At 38.8% G+C, this 20,644-nt stretch overlaps 1 protein-coding gene across 8 annotated transcripts in view; it reads right to left on the bottom strand.

Annotated features, from left to right (window-relative positions):
- The window catches only part of EXOC6 (exocyst complex component 6), a 123,312-nt gene extending 114,258 nt beyond the window's left edge, over nt 1-9,054 (bottom strand). For 7 of the 8 annotated variants that reach the window (XM_021268212.3, XM_038181109.1, XM_021268209.3 and 4 more), the window contains exon 1: nt 8,961-9,048. The gene's annotated coding sequence lies outside the window, so the exon portion shown is untranslated. Of the gene's footprint in view, nt 1-8,960 lie in introns of all 8 variants that reach the window. The other variant, XM_013093967.4, reaches the window with a different exon arrangement.
- Nucleotides 9,055-20,644: the final 11,590 nt, after the last annotated feature.

Consider the following 20,644-nt stretch of genomic DNA (forward strand, 5'->3'; position numbering starts at 1 on the left):
TTATATTCTCAGAGATTTGCCCTGCATTGTGTTTCTTAACATATATAGAGCCCTAACATCATTTCTTCTGGTCCCTTTGGACCCCACATATTGCAGATCAGACCTAAACATGACTGTGAACCATGCAGTGAGCTTACAATCAGGGCTGTGTTGAAGATGTCATTAGCATGTCTGTGCTGAGCCCAGGGCAAACCTAGACAGAGCTACATAGTGCTCTGATTTAGTCCGTGAAATACAAATCTAAAACATTTTTTTTTTTTTAAGGAAAAAAAAAAGACAAACCTTTTTTAGCAGTCTCTTAATTGGATCATTTTACAAGTCTGGGTTAGAGCACGGCCACAGCAGCAATCCGTGTGCAAGGCAGGAAGGAGAAGAGAATCAGATTTGTCTCTGAAGAAATTGTAAATGAAAACACAGCCCAGAGATTGCTGATGACTATGCAGTCAGAGTAGCTTATTGCAGAAAATACCAGGCCTGAAACTGTGGTCTTTCACATGCACAATATATTCACCATAACAGGAGATTATTATTTTTCTGGATAAGCTCTTTGCACTTGAGCAAAGCAGCAAGTGCTATGGATTACTATGGTCTTCTTATGCTATGAGAGAAAATAACTGCTATGGTGACAGCAAGAGGTAGGAAAAAGAGCTTTAAATGAATGAGAAAATAAATACATTTTGCCAGTTTTGTCCTACTTCCATTGTTTCTACAATACCTTGCGAATTAGAGATGATCACTTGTAAAGTAATTCAAAATTGATTGCTTTCCCTTTAACCTAATACATTTACTAATTTTGATCACTTGTACATTCTCACCCCTTAGAGTGATTCTTCCTGCAGGTAAACTAATGTAATCAGTTAGATAGTGATCAGTTAGCGATTTGTACTTTTCAGCTGTAAGTTACTCAGTAACAATTACTTCATGAACGCATGCGCTACACGTTCATTTGGGAATTACAGTAGAAAATTATTGAAAAAACATTTTTCTAATAATCAGAACAAGCTTTAGTCTCATTATAGTAAATATTGCTTTCAAGATAACTTAGTACAACATTTGAGTGACAAGTTTATAGGTACTAAGATTGCTCAGTGATAGGCAGCTTAGAAAAAAATAGAATAGGTAGCAGACCAAACTAGAAGTAGCAAATGCTCTCAGTCTCCTCCTCTTTTAACACGAATACAATTGAAATTCTTCACAGTGGCAGTAATCTCATAATGGGCTTGAGCTCTTTATCTTCTCTATGAATGAATTATTGATTTTTCAATTGCAAAATCAAGCCTACAAAGCAGACACTTGTGACTATACAAAGAGTGCTCATCTGATGTGATTCAGTGGACAGAGAAGTCTTGTGCGTCAGCAACTGATTCTTAAAACAAATAAAATGTCACTTAAATAGTGTAAAAAAAACAAACAAAAAACTATTTGATTTTTTTTTTTAAAAAAAAAAAAAAAAGAAAACTTTGCCTGGGACACTGTGCCAACTTTGCTCTGCACAACAAACCTCAAGAAGCTTCTCCTGGGAATGTTTACATTGTGTTTCTATCCAGGCCTCATATTTGCTTTGAATTGTGACAACAGTTTGACCATTTTCATGTTAAAAGCTTCCTGCCTTTGTCGTGAAAGGAGCTTTTCATCAATATCTGTAGACAACAGTCAAAACAGGAATTTGTGAATACTGCTGCAAACTTCACAGAGGTTCTACCTGTAAATGCTTATGCCCCAGTACCAACCCTACATCCCCACCTCTATCCACATCCTCAGCATATTCTGGTACCCTATATCCTACAGAGAGGGAAACAAGAGGGCAATGGGGCCCAAATCCCAATACTGCTGCCCACCTGGGAAGAGGCAGGAGCCAAGCAGGAGGTACTGCACAAGTCTGAATATGACAGGCCAAAGAGAGACAGGGAGGAAAGCACAAAGAGGGACCTGATGTGGAAGGACAGGTGGAGAAGGGCTTTGCTAGGAAGTATCTCCAAAACTCCTGTCTCGTACCCCTGGCCATTTTGGTCAGCATTCATAGTAAGGTTTTTCCTTTGGATATAGCCTGACTGAGAATTTTAGAATGAACTGTGAGATCTGTCCCACTGATCTTAATTGCATATTTCAGAGCCCTAGAGAATGTTGGAGAAATGCTAATAATACAAAGCCAGCTATGGTGTCAGCTACAGAAGGTTTTCATGTATATAAATCTTCTGGAAAATACTATTTATTATTTATTTTCTGTTCTAATATGTAGAGTAAGAACTACAAGGGTGCTCAGGTCCTATTAGAGTGTGAAAAATAACCAGTACAAAACATTTTAAAGAGGTTTTTAACATACATAAATACATCCACATACATGTCTATGTATCTGTATGGGAAGTCAATATATGTGTATGAGTTTCTCCACATCTGAGATTTTTTTTTTAAATATATTTAACATTAACTATTTTCACCACTGACTCCCAAGTCAAATAAATTATTTCTGTCAAAGGAACTTGAAATATGTTGTCTTCTACCTATAAGAAATTCTGCCTAAAGATGAAACTATGCATAAGACTGAAGTGGAAGTCACAATATCTTTCCCTGGAAGACATCTCAAAAATTCAAAGCAACAAAAAGAAATCAGAAAGGATGATTCGCATTTTAGATTGTTTTAGTTGAGTAACGAATAGACTGAACTTCCTTTTTTTTTTTTTTTTTGGAGCCTAGTCAAATAACAATTATGCAAAGTGTACGATTCTAAACAGCTAATTAAACAGCAACCCCAAATCTTTACAGCTGAATAAGCTGCTTAAAAAAAAAAAAAAAGCCAGAAACCCTAACCGTGCCTTCTGCATAACTTGTTAAAGAAAGCTATGATCAGCTGCTCTAGTGATGCATCTCTCCACCCATTTCACCTGTGCGAAAAAATAGCATCTACAGGATTCAGTGTATTTTTCTATCAGTGCACTTTCCATCTGAAGCTCTCAGGGGAGATGCTCTATTTTCTAATGCAAACCATCAAGAAAATAAAAGAATAATGCTAACAACTATGGTACAACCTGGCTCTCCAGTATCTTCGTTCAGAATGAAAGCTTAACCTGATTACATCATACCAAAGAAAGAGGAAAATCTTAACCTTTTCCAAATGTCATTTTAAAATAACCTTCAAGTTGAGTGTACTTTCTTCTCATCAGATATGTACAGAAACAAGAATAAAAAAAATAAGTTTGAGAATGATTCACATACTTTGATAGCTACAAAGCAAAAGAGTTTTTTAAACATTGTCCTTGAAGTAAACTAGTCACCTGGGATCATGCAGTTTTAGAAGAGCTACTCAGCACGGTGGAAAAGCATTCTCCAAGACCAATTCATTAGTCTACAATTCATAAGCAGTGATTTTGATGTTACTACAGACTCGCTCTGGTACAACTGAAGCAGCAGCACGGGTTATTTTAATGGCTATTTGAAATATTCTGTATCCTCTGGACATTGATCTGACAGTTGTCATTTATTTAAAGTTCAGCAAAAAGCTACCAAGTGTTACTGTAAGAGGCATCCTCCAGTAGTTTTTACTTCCCCTCACCCCCGACCCCGCATTCCCCCCCCCCAAGACCTTAACTAAATCAGTTCTCATTCAAGCACCACATTAGCCCAGTCACAGAAGGTTAGTCCCTCAACAATGTAATTGAATGCCTTTAGCTGTTCCTTATACACGTTAATGGATGCACTTAACTATGAAAAAACACCCACCATTACCCACCAGAACTGTTTTAGCACAAGTGGCACCCGCTATAGTTTTTTTCCATCAGACATGGAACTGTTTCTCTTTATGGCTCTGATTATTGTAGATAGGTGTATTTAGAGTCGAATGCTGAACAAAAGGCAGCAGGCACCACACTTGCAAACAGTTACATAAAGGATACGTGTTTTCTGACAAAACGCTTTAAGGGAACTATTTGACACTTTCAGAAGAAAAAAAACTTAGGGCTTACTCTTACTTATTTCATTATGTCCATTAACAACTTGTTTGGATTTGGACACTTTCTTATTAAATCCAAAATACCAATTTCATTTTCAAAAGTTTAACATTTGTGCAATTTTTTATTCATATTTGCATGTGTTTAATGGTGCATTACTTTATGATGCATGTTGCCTGTTACTGATGGGTTTTATATTTCTAAAAATCAAAACAAGAAATCATAAAGTAGTTCAGTAATGAAAAAGACAGTAATACTTTTCAAGTTTTATGACAGAAATGTTACTTTGTGTAATGGAAGCTAATATGAGATTTGTACTTTTGCAGCCAGCAATGCTGACTCAAGTACTTAGCATGTATTACCCCTGTTATCTGGGATTGGGGTCCTCAACAGTAGAGAAAACTATGTGAGACATTCTTCAGGCTGTGTTTGACTTACTTCACTACATCTCCAGGGTGTTAAGTGAAGTCTGTCACTATCCCAGAAAAGTTCTTTAACTCCATGGTTTCTACAAACTTATATATCCCCATTATCTTCCAGTTCACTTGGGAATTACAGAAGACCTCAGCTGAATCACAGCACTTAATGAGTTTATGCAGAGCACAGGGATGAAGTGCCAAGTTTGCTCCTCCCCTGAAAGGCCATTACTCAAGCCTGGATACAAAGATGACCATGTCAGAGTATAACCTGGGCATATTTCCCTTCTGCTAGCTCAAGCTCTTCACCAGAAGAAGATTGACTGCAATTTCTGCAAATCATTGTTTCCTGAACATGGTCACTGATTTTCAGGCAACCCCTAACTGTCGTCATAGATAAAAGTTCAGTGTTAAGGCACATGGTTAGCTGAAACATTATGAAGCTATGTGCCACAAAGAGCTCACTGATGTTACTTACCACTACCTGGAGGAGCATTGCTGAAATTTAGGTTTCCCAATAAACTTTAGGCAATGTAAATTCATGCTGTGACTGAAAGGAGCAGCCCTGCTGCTACTCAGAGGCATGCTCTTGCTACATTGCTCCTCTGAGCATGAGCAGTCATGAAACCACGTGGCCGGTTAGTTCAGGGAACTTCAGCTGAAAATTAACCTCAAAAATACAAATAAAGCGGTTAGTTTTCACTAGCATGAGTTTTCACAAAGTGTATGGGAAGAGAAGGACCAGAAAAACCCTTTTGTCTGCAACCTGTCTTAAAGTGATGGGAGAACCATCGGAAGGGGATTGTGAGCTATCACAGGCTAGTAGGAGTGTTTGCAAGAATTTTATACTGGACTCTTTAGAAATAGTGTCTTGGCCATATGCTTCTGTGCTGCTTCCTGCTGAGGATGGTGAAGAGCTCAGCAGAGCTTACAAACAGCTCCTTGGCAGGTGTTATCATTCCTGTTTCACAGGAATGAAGTAACAGTCAGCTTCGGTCAATTATGTGAATGAAAAAGCATGTTCATGGAAGATACAGATAAAATAAACACCGATCCTTTATTCCCACCTCTATGTTAATCAATAAATCAATTGTGACCAACATGCGGAACATTAAGAAATGTCCCTCTGAGCATTTGCTAGCAAATTAGGCAAATGAGCAGCTGTGTAGCCACAGCAGTGCTCGCACAGCTGCACAGAGAGAACAGCACGCTATACAGGAGTGGGATCAGTGGGACTGCGCATCTTGCTGGGGTGGGTGGCCTGTAAGCCTGGAGAGAACGAAGTAGTAATAGACAAGGGTAGGCAACTCAGGAGAGACATAAGGTAGGAATTAGCCATGGACAAAAACCCCAACAGATTTTAACAGCAGGTTTTGAGGGTGAGGTGCATTCACAACCCTACAAAGGATCTTGGTGGTTATAAGATACAGGAGGGAGTTACCAAGTATCGTGTGGTCCCTAGCAAGTGAAGAAGACTGTGCATTGCCCCATGTGCCTACTACTAAGTTATCACTCCCAGCTGAAGGAGGGGAGAACACCAGCCAACTAAGATGTTATTGGAGGTGGAAAAGGTATTTTATTATGTTTTAAAAAACACACATCATGTAAGTAGTTCTCTTGAGCTTTATGGAAATTATGGAGAAAGTGATGTTCTACTTCTTTGTATTGAATACTAAAAATCAGAATAACACAAAATTTAGCATGGTAACCTTGCTCTTCTGACTTTCTTTTACATCACTTTGGATTGACACAAATGATGGCACAAGCTGTAGGCAATGGATATTCAAACCTCACTTGTTTACACTGCAGATGCCAGTTGGCTGTTAAGTATTTTTAACTTGTGGTTTTATAGCCTCCACTACAACAAATGAACAAAAAGCCTTTGTCCTTCAAACTATGAAGACTAAAGGGTTAACACGGCCCTCTGAGGTAGCAAGATCTGATGAGCACACAGCATATGGGTCTACCAAGTAAGATTTGGTATGTACTGACTCATTTTCACCTGTCTTATGTATTAACAGTGATTTTAAGTTTGTTTGTTTTAAAGAGAAGTCATTGCTACCTAGAGAGTACTAAACTATTTTCACCTCTCCAAGATTTCCAGTTGTAATCCAGTTATTTATAACATACATTTAGTTTTTAAGACATCCAACCTCTTCCTTCAGAAAGCTTCAAATGAGCCAGGTTTCATTCCTCCAGACTTTCAGCAATTTTTACTACTCACTTCAAAAAAAACAAAAACCTATCACATACAAGAAAGACTTGGGCTGAACTGAGGCAACTAAATCTAAGAGTTGCTATTCAGCTCTTTCCCCTCACACTGGGGGTATATCTTGAGTGATTTAATTTCCCTGGCATTTACCACTTGCTATGCATAAAAGTGCCCAACATGAGCACTTAAGGGCCCATCACCTGCCTAAAGACATCTTAAATATCTGGCCTTGCTAATTATCAAGCCAACTATATGCAAAGGCTTTTTTTATTTTTTTCCTCCCCAGAAGCATTTCTAACCACTAACAGAGGAGCTGTTTTATTGAGTCAGGAAGTCAAGAGGCTCTCTGTGAGGAGGACACGGCAGGGCAACAGCAGTGGCAGTTGCAGAGGAGGATGGGGATGCTGCCACAGGACAGGTTTGCAGGCTCTGACAAAGCCTTGTATTGAGTCTCCTTCATTCAACTCATGCAGAGGAACTCATGGGGGGCATGTAGCTCTGTGGTCAGTCCTGCTCTGCCTCAGCAGAGCCCTAGGAGAGGCAATTGGGTGTGCAGCAGTGACAAGGATGGGACAAACTTTCTGAAAAAGAACAGTGGCCTGGGCAGACATCAGTTCAGTTCTTCATTGCTTCCTAGACTCCAAGGGAACACCAGTCTAGAGATCCTAATCAAGGAAACATCTGGATATCCAATTTAATACCTTTCCCAACCAACTGCCATGCCAACTGCTTCCTCTCAATTCCTATACCAGGACGTGCTTTAAACTGACCCATGACATTTAGACAAAATAAGGCCATAAAAGGGAGCTGAGCAATGTTAAAACCATTCACCAAGCATGAACTTCTATTGGAAGTGACACGTGTTCAGAGGACTTTTCCCAGACAGGAACAGGAGCTGGAAACTGGGGCTCCAACATCTTGTCACAGAGCTTAGCAGCTGCTCTTTCATTAATCTTCCCCCGCACGTATTCCTGACACAGGTATGGCTTAACACGTACTAGCAAACATTGGGAGAGAAGTCACAACAGAATCATGGAACCCTATAAAATGAAAACATGCCAGAAGAATAATAATTTAAAATGTGATTTTATCCTCTGAGTTTTCCAGAGCTGCTTGAACTGGAACTTTTACAGACATTTGGTACATCCTGATTTCAGATGTATTAGCACAAATGCAGGGAAGAAAGAAAAAAAAAAAAAAACAAAAAAAAGAACTCCAAGAAACAGTGGAGGAGCTTCATCCTTCCACAACTATAACTAAGACCTTAATATAATAACCCTCTGAAGAGCATTCTGAGGCCACACTTAGGGAACACTTAAAAGATCCAACACAACCAGACTGCTTCAAACTGCCTCCTACATACCATAAACAATATACATGTATTAAAGGCAACTTCCTTAAATCTTTGCTGGAAAGCCATTTATGTCATAGTTACAGGCATTTCCCCCAGTGTTTTCATCTCTGCTCTTTCAATCTTTGATAGTGCGGGAAGGAAATCAGACAACTTGTGGATATTGCTGCTACCCTTCAGTTCTACTGATAATAGTTGTGGAAACATACACATAAGAACAACTTCCTGAATGAAACAATATTTAGCACGTATAGAAGCTTTTGTTCTTGTTGCTTAGAGGATACATAGTTTTACACAATTATAGTGATTTTTACATGACCACAAGGAGCACCGCTAGGATGCATGAATATTCTTTGAAAAAATAAAAGAAAATCAGCCAAATAAAGTGTTGTTGTTTTTTTTTTTTTGTTGTTGTTCTCTCTCTCCCCCTACCCCCCAACAGAAAGGACAAACAGATACACGCTACCTCCATTTTTCTTAAGCCAGTTGTATCATAACAGGAAGTGTTACTCATTCTAAATTTGATGTTGAATTATTTTTCAAAAACTCAGACAAGTAGTGGACAGAACATTTCCCCCTTTTTTATTTCATAATTTTGAGTAGATTTTTCAGGAGAAGAAACTAATGCATCCGCCAGCTGAAACACGTTCAGTTGCAGGAGTGAAAATACAGGGCTTCAATTTTCCTACCCCAAGAATTATAGAAAATCTGCATGATTTGGTTTGACTCGAGCATTAAAAGAAGAGAAATTTCAGAGTCATGAAAATAAGTGTGTGTTTTTTCCTCTTTGTTTGTTTTTAATTAAAGTAACTTAAGTTTCCTTAAGTGATTGGGCTTTATATTCTTGTAAGAGAACAATAACCTGAGAAATAAAAACGGGCACGTTACCAAATGTAGTAAATACCAAAAATTCACGTAAGCAAGTATCCTCCAGCAGATATCTGCTATGGTAGATAATGAAGAAAAAGAGTAAGAACAAAGCAATGATGAAAGAACAAGGCAAGTTTAAACAGTTTCTTACAACTGTATACACTTACCTATGTCTTTAACCATAAATGTTAAAAGACAACAAGGACCTCACTATTGCTCATCTCAGGACTTCAGAATGAAGGCAAAGAAGCAAAGTGGGTGGGAGGAAGTAAATTAAGTAAGAACAGAGAGATAACAGGTGTTTCTTATTTTTGTTCATGGTAGGTGAGTAGTAGGCTTGTCATTTCCTGAGACAGAATTCAGACCATGATTTCTAAGAAATCATGGGGTTTGTAACTTTATTAAACTTTATTTAGCTTTTCCTTTCTCTGTGTTGGAACATGAATAAATTATTAGATACTCTATTTCATCTGCATTGTATACTTAGCAATTTTGTTTTCTAGGGTATGTTTTTGTGACCTTGCACTTATTATTGTAAAGTGCTATCATTTTATGTCTCTGATTTTAAACCAATACAAAATTGTTATTACTGATGTTTCATAACGGGTTTAAAGACCACAACATCTTCCCCTTCCAAGTCACTGTTTAACATAGTTATCCAACTCATCTGAACAGGATTGAGTCTGACATTGAATGGAAAAAAAAAAAAAAAAAAAAAAAGCATACTGCTTTCCCAGAATTTTGTAGGTATTAGTATCTTAAATGTAGTCATTAAATTCATCTTACTTTATATGCTTTAGTAGAACAGCAAAGAATTTCTGCTCTGGCTGGAAAGGTTAAGGGAAGTCTTCAGCATCCTGTATCAGACATGGTAAATTTTTGTACCTGTACAAAGATGGTAATTTCCTTTGCTTTGTACACCTTACATAGCTACTCACCCTAATTCCTGGTTTGAATTAGTACCATCTAATAAAAAAAAAAAAAAAAAAAAAAAGAAATTCAGCAGAAACTATACCTGTGGGTTTCAATCTATTCATTCGAGGTATTCAATCTAATCATTCAAGGTATTTTATACTGTATCATAAGACTGCTAGACCTCACCATGCAACAAAACAAATGTGTTTTATTTAATTTATTTCAGCCTAAGATGGTAAGTACGCAATTGTGTCTATTTCTCAGTCCTTCCAGGTGTCTGTCTGTCAGAACACTAAGCATTTGCAAGATAACAGCATGTGGGGAGAAGCGTCTCTCAGTGTTTAAGGCAAAGTAAAAATAACTCCTCTTCATTAATCAGTTGACTTTACAGCATGAACAAATCTGAATGTGTTTTTGTTTTTTGTTTGTTTTGTTTTGTTTTTAATTGAGATCTGTAAAACAGACCAATTTTACTGTTTCTGAGTATTCCTGAGATTATAATCTTAATTATCTTAATTTAAAACTTACTGTTTGTCTCTCAAGGAATGTCTCTTCCTTTGATTTTCTGACTAGCAGACTGAGCTGTGCTATAACAGGAGTGAGACATCACTGATGTTCCACACATTTCTAGGAGCAGGCAATGATAGCTTTGTCCAACACTGGACAAAGAATTTTATTCATAGGTTTGGTGTATGTGGTTAATCAATTCTAAATACTTCTGAAGATCTCATCCTAGTCAGGGTATTTCATTTGCTGTTTTGCTCTGTTAGGGGAGTAAATAGAGACTTGTTTTTTTGTTTTGTTTTGGTTTGGTTTTGGTGCTGCTCTTGCCACATCTAAATGGTAGTTGGGAAAATAACAAACTGGACAGCCAATATGAATATGCTGGCCTGTCAGCTAATAAATATGCCACCAGCAGCAGTATACACCATGGGAGTATGTTCTGGTCCTTTCTACCTCATGAAAAATCATTCTGATGTCAACAGTACATCTGAGATTAGGGAAAAGAGAAGCCTGGAAGAGCTGGGCATGGTCTTTGCAGGGTCAGAGTGAAATTGTTCCTGGTGTATTTATACCAGAAGGATAAATGATGAGAGGAGAAGACAAGATTTTAAAGAAGAATATAGTGCTGATGCATAAAAGAGTGATAGTTAAGTGGCCATAAGCATGTCTAGGTTGGCAGTAGAAGACTCTTAAGCAGAGCAGAGATACTTCAGCCTCAGGGTTGTGTGGGAGATTGTAGGGGACAAGGAGTGGAAAAAGTAGCTGCATGACTTTAATGCAGTTCCTTTCACCCGCTCCAGTGATCTATAGAAGGAGAAACTGTGAGAAAAGAAGACTAAATTTGACGAGTCAGGAGAGTTCTTCCTGTCCTTGGTTTCTGAGTTTCTTTGGGTGCCTCCACACACATTGTTGTCCCCTTGTAATGTTGGCCAGGGCAACCCTCAGAACTGTATACGTGAACAAGAGCACCTTCAGGATGTTAGAGGACTTCAAAGCAAAATCATCACCATCTCTGCTAACTGTGTTAAAACTATGACTCCCCTCTCCAGGAAGGTCAGGAAATGGAGAAAATAACACTTGTTCTTCAGATCACACAGGTTCCTATTTGTATTATGATTCTTCTAGTCCTTTATCTTTACATTTTGTCATTTTTCTTCAACAGTTTTGCATTACAGGATCTCTGGACTCTCTTAAATGAAAGCTCAGATTATCACACAACAGCAATAACCAAGTCTGAAAATGAAATCTAAAATAAGATTTTAAATGCAATAAACAATGCGACACGAGGAGTTGGCGACACCTTTGCTGTGCCACTCTGGGCAAGTCTGTGCCTCTTTGCTCCCTTTCCACTGAGTAGACAGATGCCAGAGAGGCAGCTCTCTGTGTATCAACCTCACACATGAAAGCTGCTGAGAAGGTGAGATCACAGAGACCTTTGCTTTGGTGTCATCATCCTGGAAAGAAAAAAGTACTAAATCAAAGGCGTCAGGTCTTTCATGTGAATAAAGAGCTGATCCCACAAGCTTGGAGGCCTCTGCTGGCTGGCACTGCCGAGCCCTTGAGAGCTGACTTCACACCAGCTCAGCAAAGAAAAGGTGCTGTGCCAGTGGTCTCAGGGGTTGGTGCTACCTCAGCAGGTTCACATGAAGTTGTTATTCACCAGGATAGCAGAACTTCTAACTTCAACCCATTGCACAGTTACCTTGGCCTTGATAGTGGCCCAGCCACTTAAGTTGTATTATAGAACTAGTAGCACCACCGGGTAGACCTACATGTAGGGCACAGGAACAGCACAGTTACCCAGACTTGTCAAATACACACCACGCAGGTTGGCATGGGCAGAGAAGCTCTTTTTACAGCTTATAGAAGCACAGGCGACTCCTATCCCAGCTGGAGGAGCACAGCAGGGCTGGTCCCCAGAGGATCCTTTTGCCTCTTGCCAGGCCTTGCAGGCAGGACAGCTTGCTGCCACCTCCACACTACTGCCACCGCATCCAGCAAGGGCAGAGCCTCTGTGCCCCTGGGGACAGCGCGGAGGGCGGAAGGGTGGGCCTAGGGAAGGAAAGAGTGGGTGGACTGCAAGTAGGCACAGACACGTCTGACTCTCCTCCCACCTTCTAGTGGGGCTTACTGGGGAAATTGTTTTGTTTGCCCACCATTTGCTCTTCCTGAAGCAAAAGGAAAAATTAAAGCTGAAATCGTCACCGGTTGCAGTTGAGAGTTATCGTGCTTTCAGGGCAGTGATAGCTGGATGTTGTCAGCAAGAAACAGAGACAAATGGCAACTAAAGTTATTAAAAAAGTTTGTGTCGTCAGGTTTGGGACATCTCAACAAAACATAAATTGTCTCGGCTGGCACTGTTTTTCCTTCTGTTTTATGGGAAAAAGGGATCATTTATACCTGTGAAATAAAATGCAGTTTTAAATCTAATCAGCTAGTTTTCCATGTACTTTCTCTACCAAAAACCAGTCACCAAAGGTAAATTCTCATTTTATTCATGCAGATGTTGGCTTCCACAGAGGCAACTACATAAAAAGGAAGAAGAATGGGCAGGATGAGCTGTGCCCTTTCCATATCAGTGGACTGACTGTCCTTGTAATTCTGGAGGGACAAATTTCAGGCTTGACCTGAAAGTCTGCAGATCATTTCATTTAAGTAACTGTAAAATGTGCAATGCTTCCTAAATATACACATATTTCGTATTTATAATGGAGTTGCTACACTGACCGTGGGGTCTCTCACATAACTAATTTGCTAATTATCCAATATAGTTTCAATTGGTCCTCCAAGAAATCCTTCATCTGCCAGTGCAGGTTAGTGACTGAATATTGGATGTCAGAGTAGCACTTCTTCCTCGTACTGCATTTGGCTTTTCATTACTGCTTTACCAATTCTGATAAAACTAGTAAAGCTTTCTGCAAGCAGAGCCTGATGAAGTGAAAGATATCACAGGAGAAATGGAAATCCCCAGGTCTTATTTTTTTTTCCTCCTCCAGCTTTCACAGCTTTCCTCACTGTGCTGTAGCTCCTGCAGTAGGTCAGTGATACAAGTCACTTTTAAAAGAAGGGGATGAATCAGGAAGTAATGTTAAACAGTTTTGCTTCAGTTATAACAAGACTTGATGTAATTTGGACTTTCTAGAGGAGTATAACATGGCATTTGCACAGTATAGCTTGAGAATCTGCACTGTTCCAGACAAGTTTTCCTTAAGTAACTCAGAGTATACAAGTGTAACGTTCTTGTGATAAAAATGGGTCAATACCTCTGCAAACACCCGTGCGTTTTGTAAGAGCAGTCACACAACAACAGAAGACAGGGATTCACAAACTCTGTCTGCCCAGAAGCACTGGCACTGCATGAGGCGCTCCTGCAGCAGTTGTTGCACGCATGTCACAGTGGAAGTGTGTCCAAGAAAGGAATTTGTGTTATCAAAGAGGGATTGTAAATCATCTGCAGAATAGGAAGCTCCTGGAAGAGTGGCTGTGTCACCAGAGTGATGACTCACGGTATGAGACAGAGCTGCCTTATTACACATAGAAGACTTGTCACAGCAAATGGCTGAAAATCCAAGTGGTTTCAAGTGTGAACACAGAGCACGGGCAGGAAAGGGTTGGTCCCCTGCCTCCTGCCCAGAGACTGGGGGAGAACCAGACACCATGGAGACACAGAACTCTTGGAGCAGTGGGGATTGCATTTGGAAAGCTGCTCTTAACTTTTTAAGCCTTCTTAACACACATACACACACACAAAAAAAAAAATAAAAAAAAAAAAAAGGAAATGTTCTTCATAGCAGAGCTAAGCAATTAAAATTGACAGAGATGCGTGCTAGCTGTATGTAGTTTAACTAGTCTTAGTGATGCATGAGATACTTGCACTATACTTTACAACCAAGAAGCAAGACAGAAGACAGATACATTAAGTTTTATATTATGGTAACACAAAGGTATTTGGTTTGGTCTTTTTAGTGAGAAAACAGGTATGCTTTTTTTTCATTCTTCTGTTGTCTTCATTATGTATTAAAAAGAAAATATTAAATGAGACAGTTAGAACTTTATGCAGTGTTCAAAGCAAGTTTCTTGAAAATCTGTTTTGGCGTTGTTTACTTTTATAACAGGATTTAAGGGGCTGCTGGAGAAATCTGTCATGTTAAATAAAATATAGTGAACAAAACAATCACAAAGTGGCCCTACCATATTAAATTGGCTGCAGTGCCATGTACACATACTCTTCACTGCCTTAGACAGGTTCTCCTTCTGTTAACACAAACCCCTAAATGGCAGCTATACCAAGAAGATTAAGCTGGATCCACTTCATACCTGAGCTTTAGGTCTCCTCAGACAAAGCAGGTGGCTTTCATAGCCTCAAACACATCTACAGATGGGCCTGCAGGTAAATCAGCTTTTCCCATAGGAAAAGGCAAGTAATATGGTAGAAACCAGTAGGACTACTAATATTTTCAATGTACATCTTCTGAGCCCACTGTGCTGGCACTGGTATAGGCATGCTGTAAGGCTGGGGTCAGGGTTCTAGGTTGCTCATTCCCACAACCCCACCTGGGTAACAGTTCAGAGCTAGAGAGTCCTCAGGAACCAGCTTATCTGACCAGCAGAGGCCATATAATTTCATCCATTTCAGCATTTGTCAGTTTGAAAACCTTTTTTATTTTTTCTTGCTACCTCTTTGCAAAAATAACTGCCCAAGCAAAAATAAATAAATACATACGGAGAAGGAACAGAAAATAAGGGAAGAAATGGAGGCCCAGTCATAGTTTAACTCCAGCTTCAGCTACCTTGACAGCAATAGTGCAGTGTTTAGATAACTTTTGGCCACCCAGTCAGTTTAAGTTATTTTTGTACCATCAAAACCTGGTTTATAGTCTGGAACTTATCTACTATAATAGAGCCAAATGAACTTTAAAGATCAACCTATTATAAAATGACTAAAAACAAAGGTTTTAAGGAAATGACAACTGACCCTTCTCCATAGCAGCACAGTGCTACAAGAGACAGCTGTAATGGCATAAATGGGTGGTTTATCAGCTTTCTGCCAGGGACTGACAAAATCACGTCAAATGAGGCATTAAAGCCCTGGTTTTGAAAACTGTGATAAATACCAGCTAATCTACTGACATAATATATATTGAGTTAAATATTTAGTTTTGCATTAAATCTAAATCCAACATTAGAGCATTTCCTCTTGATTAAAAAGGGTAAAATGTAGATGTTATTTTATGCTCCAGTTCCCACGTCTAATTAATGCTCAGCATTCTGAGCCATTTCTGACATTACAAATGTATTAGCAAACATGCCAAGGAAAGGGGGGAGACACAAGGGAAACAAGTGCAAAATCTATATGCTTAATTCATATTTCTCCATTTGCAGTAGCTAATATGTTATTGCAGAGACTATTTGCAGACACTTGCCCTACCAGTGAACAGCTAACTTCCCTGATTGCTTATATAAACAGTCTTCTAGATCTGGAGACAGACGTTGTAGGAGAGCACATAGCTAATTTAATTTTAGTATAATTAGGAATTAAAAGCAGGGCATTAATAGATTCACAGTAAATGTTGGCTAGGCAATATAAGCATTATACAATAGGACTATTAAGAGATTTAATATTTGAGAGTGATCATGTAAAAAGGTTTGCGAGAAAGTTTATTGTCTTGGGAATAAGATGTACCTAATTAGAGAAAAGATTATGGCTGAGATAAAACACTACATTGTTTTTGAATTGTATATTCTTAATGGGCATGAGAAAAGCCTGCTTTAAAATTTATTTATATTTATAGGGTATTGTATTATCTACTTAGATCTAGAAATAGAATGAGGCAAATCCTCATGAATCTCTGAAATATATCCTTTTGTTCTGCATTATATTCTCAGCATTATGCATAAGCTGATTCTCATAAAGCAGCTATTTGAGAAATGAGTTTTATTATCAAGTACTATGACTGTTAAACGCTTGTTGTAGTTTGAAATATACTACACCATAATTACTCATTTTGTTGAGAACATTTTAGAAAGCTTATATGAAATCTGTGGCTGTGTGTGACAGTGTGAGTTCAACTGAAAGAAATCGAACAAAACACAAAATAAGCAATCACCTGTCACCTTAATTTCAGGTGATTTATTGATTTATTGATTTGGGAAAAGGTCTCTGTAGTTTGACACTCCTAGCTAAGTCTGTCACAAAAATCATAGTATGTACATCCTGGGGGATTTGGTATATCTCACCATACCAGAGAAATAGATCTTCATACTATAGAATAAACACAGAAGAAATAAATAAACACTAAGGAGAGCTGTAAAATAAATAAAACAACTAAGGAGAGCTGTAAGACTGGACTTCAGAACTGACTAGTTTTTATGTTCAAGAAAATTACACCCTGACTCTTCCCCACCCACCCCCCACCATCCTGTTCTGCAAAGGATTCTCTCAAGTGGGCCCATCCGGGGAAGGTGGTTGCACACACAGGTGATACTCGGATACAACTCACTCTTTAGGTTAGTAGTTGCTTTTATTTTCTTTCCTCAGCATCTTATCTCAAAACCACAAAGACCATAAGCAGAACCATAGTTCAGAAAAGTTCTGCAAATACCTGGCCCTGGACACTTTCCTGTGTTGGCTATTCCCAGAGCGTGTCTGTGCAAGGCTTCCCTTGCTCAAAGCCCTGCTTGTAGAGAGCTTCCAAGTGCTGATTTCCACCAGGATGGGTGTCCGGGCCTGCTTACACAGCAGGAGATCAACCTGCTGTTGATAGCAGCTATCATCAATAAATGCATTTGTGTCTGTGTTAAAAATAGTCTGATTGTTCCTGTAAACAAATCACAACCAAATTTGCCATCATTCCAGAAAGTGCAATGGTAAAGCAAGTTGCTCTGTCTCTCTCTTCTGAGAATGGGTTTGTGCTACTTAAGCCTGAGAGCTTTTAGTGCCATTTTGGACAGATAGGTTGATCGCATAATGCTGATGTAACTGACTTGACAATACAAGCAAGTCACAGAGTAGTTCTACACATCTCTTGCTGCTCCTCTCCAATTCCAAAGTCAATGCACTGGAAGGGCATTGGAAGGCTGAGACATCCCCCTCACCACACCCTAACATGACAATAGCCAATGTAAAAATAAATTTTAAAAAAATCAACCAAAAACCAAAACAAAACAAAGAAAAAAAAACAACAGGTCCTTAATACTTTTGTAGTCTGAAAGACCTAAATCCTAAATCAACATTGTGTTACTGATAAGTGCTTCACATCTTTTTCATGCCATAGCTTTGTGTTACAGTATAAAATATCTTCTGGCACTTACTCTAACATAAAGAAATACCCCCCATTAATGGCCAAGAACTTGGTGTAGGCCTTGTGATTTACATTGCTGTCTTAACCTTAGAATGTAACTCTGGTGGTTTCATTTGCCTTGCACTTTGTATTTCAGTTGGGTACCTTAAAATCTAGGTAACAGACATACAGGTAGCTCAGGAGCTACTGAGGTGTGGGAACTTAGAGTTGCTATATATAACTATTGTAAGATACTAATTTTATTACCTGAGATGTTTGGAGGCACGTGCTCTAAAGTTGGTTTAAGCAGTACCTTTCCTCATCAGTGCTGTGTTCTTTTGTTTCTTCTTCCTGTTTCAACAGTCATGTTTGACTCCAGAGAGATGTAAGGATGTAAGTGATACATGGATTGGCACAGAACCAAATGAGATGTCAGTGGGAATATCCATCCCCCAAAGCCTTGTCCTACTGAATTTGTTTTAAATTAAATTCTTAACTTCTAACATCTACCTCTAATCTTTTGTGGAGGGAAAAAAAAAAAAAAAAAAAAAAAAAAAAAAAAAAAAAAAAAAAAAAAAACATTTCTCCTAAGTGTCTCATTCTGGAACTTGATTCATAACCTTTGGTTACATCTTTGTACTGAGAGAAAAGCATGTCTGGATCCTCTTAAGAGTTCATCAGGTTCTTGTGACTGAAGTCACATTGCTTTCAAGAATGATGAAATTCATCCCAGACTCCTCATTCTGACGGGAAGGTGGCTATCTTTCTATGAACTCATCCAAAACCAAAACAAATAAACAAACAAAACAAACCACAAAGAAGCAGAATTCTTGCCAGTTGGGTTTTGGAAAGAGTATCTCACATTCCTGTATAACCACTGACTGATCATTTACCTTTTTTGTGACAGTCATCCTGCAAACATGAGAAGGTGTTAAATTGGAAGAATTTGCTCATGTGAAATGCATAAAATGCCACACATTACAAGCAACACCTATGTCAGGACCGCGCATACTTTTGCACACAGAATCTGGATGATGGTACACAAAGCTCTCTATCAGCAACTTCCAAACTAGCAATGTCAGGTACAAGATGAGGTGTCTTTGTTACTCAGAAATCTCCGTATCACTGGTACCTTGTATTGCCATGTTGGCTTCTGTAACATCTTCACAACATGGGGCTTCTTCCTTCCACAGGGATGACAAATGCTGTCTCTACTTACATTTATCCTTATAACAACCTCTGTTTTCTGCCACCCAAAGAACTTTTAACATTTATAGTTGGAGCAATTTTAATACCAAGAAACTGTTTTTTCTTCCATCTTCCACTCTGTTGATAAGGTTTGGATATTTAGACAAAGCCTTAAAATATTTAGAAGTTTACAGATCACTTAAGCAAACATAAAAACTTATTTCACATCCTTATTCATCTTTACATACCTGGTAGATGTTTGTCATTCAAGACATGAGCGAGAGCTTGTTCAGATGCTAAAAATATCACATGTTTACACTTGTAAATCACCATTAGCAAATGATTTTCCTAATGCTTCAGACAATATAGTAGCAAAGTGCAGCTGCTTCAGCCAGAATGGTATTTTAGTGATTTTTAAGAACTTAATGAGATCAGGTAATTGACTAGTGAAGCTAAAAATTTTACCTTCAATTAAACAATCAACAGCTCCGTACATCAACATAATCATCTTCGTCCCTCCACCTCCCCGTTACCAAATCAATACGTGGGTAGCAGTTGTCTAAGAAACCACTTCCTCTGTGCTTCTAAACCAGCATTCAGGACCCATTTTAAAGCATTTATTCAATTAGTATGGTGTAATTTGCAAATAATGGAAAGTATGTAGTAATGCAGATTCCATAAGCAACTAAGGAAAAATAAGGCCTTAATTCATTTGTTGTTTAACAACATTACTTATCCTACATTCGTTCTGGTGCTACCAACAAATAACTTAATACTCTACTTTTTAAAGTATCAGGATTTGTGTTTAAATTGGCAGTGCCAGCTGTATTGATTACATATAGGAAATAAGACTGCACAGGTTGTATTAATGAATCATGCAATTGATAGTTCAGGAGACAGTCATGAGGCAAAAGTATTAGATTAAAAAAAAAAATGCACATGGATACAAAATAATTTTGTCAAGAAACCACTTCCAAGGGCTATATTACAACACAGCATTTTAATTCTGGAGTGTTGAGTTTTGAATCAAAACTGCTGCCCCCAACCACAACTGTGAGTGCAAAATATTTATTTCTTGAAGCACAGGGAACTTCTGCAATCTTGCAAAAGATTATGAAACTGAGCACACTTACACCGCTGTGTGTTACCCTCGGAGGAGTGCTGGTGTTGTGTTACCTGCAGGCATGTGTAGCAGAACTTTCTTTAGCAAAAACTTTCGTTTCCATCTGCAAGCAGCATATGTTTTCTTACAGGAAAAAAAAAAAAAAAAAAAAGTCAATGGTTAAAAATGGAGAAAAACTCCAGTGCAATGTGGAGATGCTAAATGTGAGTTTCCAATGTATGTTTTTTAAATTAGGTCATAAGTATATTCTACTATATGCTAATACTCACCTCCTGAGCTCCCTGTATGTCCTGACCACCCAGACACTCCTAAAAGTTCAGGAGGATGCAGCTGGTGGAGCAAACCAGCACTCAGCATGAACAGAGTTCATTATGAGAATAGCACTGGCAGCAAGCAGGTGTCTTTTATTCAGCTATTGCAGCATCAGCACCGTCTTTTCTTACTACAGTATGGGAAACTGAATAACATGAAAGCTATTTGTATGCAATTTTGACCAAGGTTTTCAAAAGTGACTTGATTTGGTTCAACCCTAAACCTCCCAAAAAGAGCTGCGTCAAGGGGGCCTGGTTGTCAGGAAGTGCCACGAGTCTCCAGCCTGCTGAGCGAGGCGAGCCCCATAGTGCAGCCTGCCAAGAGTGTGGCTGCTTCTGCTGCCTTCAGGCACTGCCTGCTGCCCCCACTGAATTAGTTATAAATAATTAGTTATTAGTTAAAGTTAGTTATATTACACTAACTTGGGCTGTTTTCGTTCAGGGTGGGCCTGGAAAGGACTCCCCTGGCAGAAGCAAAGAGTTTTGGTGACAGACCTGGGAGGGCAAATCCCCAGAGAGTAACCTCTGCT

Source organism: Anas platyrhynchos, chromosome 6, assembly GCF_047663525.1.
Source record: "Anas platyrhynchos isolate ZD024472 breed Pekin duck chromosome 6, IASCAAS_PekinDuck_T2T, whole genome shotgun sequence".
NCBI classification, from domain to species: Eukaryota; Metazoa; Chordata; class Aves; order Anseriformes; family Anatidae; genus Anas; species Anas platyrhynchos.